This window comes from Mustelus asterias, unplaced genomic scaffold (genome assembly GCF_964213995.1).
Source record: "Mustelus asterias unplaced genomic scaffold, sMusAst1.hap1.1 HAP1_SCAFFOLD_4666, whole genome shotgun sequence".
NCBI lineage: Eukaryota > Metazoa > Chordata > Chondrichthyes > Carcharhiniformes > Triakidae > Mustelus > Mustelus asterias.
Window position 1 is genome coordinate 2,501 of NW_027594609.1, and position 2,500 is coordinate 5,000.

The window sequence follows — 2,500 nt, forward strand, 5'->3', positions numbered from 1 at the left end:
TCCAAAGATGTGTAGGTTAGGGTGGACTGGCCATGCTAAATTGTCCCTTAGTGTCCAAAGATGTGTAGGTTTGGGGGGATTGGCCATGCTAAATTGTCCCCTTAGTGTCCAAAGATGTGTAGGTTAGGGTGGATTGGCCATGCTAAATTGTCCCTTAGTGTCCAAAGATGTGTAGGTTAGGGTGGATTGGCCATGCTAAATTGTCCCTTAGTGTCCAAAGATGTGTAGGTTAGGGGGGATTGGCCATGCTAAATTGTCCCTTAGTGTCCAAAGATGTGTAGGTTAGGGTGGATTGGCCATGCTAAATTGTCCCTTAGTGTCCAAAGATGTGTAGGTTAGGGGGGATTGGCCGTGCTAAATTGTCCCTTAGTGTCCAAAGATGTGTAGGTTAGGGTGGATTGGCCGTGCTAAATTGTCCCTTAGTGTCCAAAGATGTGTAGGTTGGGTGGATTGGCCATGCTAAATTGTCCCTTAGTGTCCAAAGATGTGCGGGTTAGGGTGGATTGGCCATGTTAAATTGTCCCTTAGTGTCCAAAGATGTGTAGGTTAGGGGGGATTGGCCATGCTAAATTGTCCCTTAGTGTCCAAAGATGTGTAGGTTCGGGGGGATTGGCCATGCTAAATTGTCCCTTAGTGTCCAAAGATGTGTAGGTTAGGGGGGATTAGCCATGCTAAATTGTCCCTTAGTGTCCAAAGATGTGCAGGTTAGGGGGGATTGGCCATGCTAAATTATCCCTTAGTGTCCAAAGATGTGTAGGTTAGGGTGGATTGGCCATGCTAAATTGTCCCTTAGTGTCCAAAGATGTGTAGGTTAGGGGGGATTGGCCATGCTAAATTTCCCCTTTGTGTGCTAACCCTAACCCTCACCCCTGACCCTCACTCCTGACCCTCACCCCTGACCCTCACCCCTGACCCTCACCCCTGACCCTCACCCCTGACCCTCTCTCCAGAACTCACTTTGGTGACTTGAGGTCCCGGTGGATGATCTTGTGCAGATGCAAGTAATTCATCCCACCAGCAATGCCCATCGACCAGTCGACCAGAAGGGACGGTGCGACCTTGCGACCTGCCCTCAGCACCTCGTACAGCTGACCCTGGGCACAGTATTCCATGATGATACAGTAACATGGGGCCTGGGTGCAGACACCCCTGTGAACAGAGAGAGAGAGAGAGAACGGTTACTGTGTTAGAGAACAAGAACAAAGAACAATACAGCACAGGAACAGGCCCTTTGGCCCTCCAAGCCCGCGCCGCTCCCCGCCCAATTTTCCAGCCTATCTACATACCAATATCCTATCCACCGAGCTGTCCCCCACAGCTACGATGCTTTGTTCATCACAACCTATTAACTCACCCCCACCCCCCCCATTCCAGACCATGTGATCTCCAGGGAGAGGCGAAAACCCAGAGTGAAAAACCCCAGGGCCAATATGGGGAAAAAGAAAATCTGGGAAATTCCTCTCCGACCCCCTGAGGCGATCGAAACGAGTCCAGGAGATCACAATGGCCCCGATCGGAAAATGCTTCCCAACCCTAGTCATTTCCACTTCCACGAACACCGTATGACTTCCCTGCCCCCGAGACAGGTTCCCAACTATCCGCAGTCTCGCTCTGTACTGGCACCAGCAAGATGATCGTAGAGAGAGAGAGATTGGGGAGACCATGCAGACGCTCCGACAACGGATGAATGAACACCGCTCGACCAGGCAAGACTGTTCTCTTCCTGTGGGGGAGCACTTCAGCGGTCACGGGGCATTCAGCCTCTGATCTCCGGGTAAGCGTTCCCCAAGGCGGCCTTCGCGACACACGACAGCGCAGAGTCGCTGAGCAGAGACTGATAGCCAAGTTCCGCACACATGAGGACGGCATCAACCGGGATCTTGGGTTCATGTCACACTATCTGTAACCCCCACGACTTGCCTGGGCTTGCAAAATCTCACTGACTGTCCTGGCTGGAGACAATACACATCTCTTTGACCTGTGCTTCACCCTCTCTCCACTCACGTTGTCTGTACCTTTCAGACTTGATTACCTGTAAAGACTCGCATTCCAATCATTGTCTTGTAAATTGAGTCTGTGTCTTTATATGCCCTGTTTGTGAACACAACTCCCACTCACCTGATGAAGGAGCAGTGCTCCGAAAGCTCGTGCTACCAAATAAACCTGTTGGATTTTAATCTTTTGTTATGAGACTTCTCAGAGACACAGAGAGAGAGAGAGAGAGACAGAGAGAGAGAGAGAGACCGAGAGAGAGACCGAGAGAGAGGGAGACAGAGAAAGAGAGAGAGGGAGACACAGAGAGAGAGAGAGACAGAGAGAGAGACAGAGACAGAGGGAGACAGAGGGAGAGAGAGACAGAGAGAGAGAGAGAGAGACAGAGAGAGAGAGAGACAGACAGAGAGAGAGAGAGACCGAGAGAGAGACCGAGAGAGAGGGAGACAGAGAAAGAGAGAGAGGGAGACACAGAGAGAGAGAGAGACAGAGAGAGAGAGACAGAGAC

The 2,500-nt window shown here is 51.1% G+C and overlaps 1 long non-coding RNA gene across 1 annotated transcript in view; it reads right to left on the reverse strand.

Moving 5' to 3' along the window:
• The window catches only part of LOC144491185 (uncharacterized), a 12,157-nt gene that overhangs the window by 2,014 nt on the left and 7,643 nt on the right, over nucleotides 1–2,500 (reverse strand). The window contains exon 3 of the long non-coding RNA XR_013497405.1: nucleotides 958–1,149. This is a non-coding gene — a long non-coding RNA (uncharacterized LOC144491185). The remainder of the gene's footprint in view (nucleotides 1–957; nucleotides 1,150–2,500) is intronic.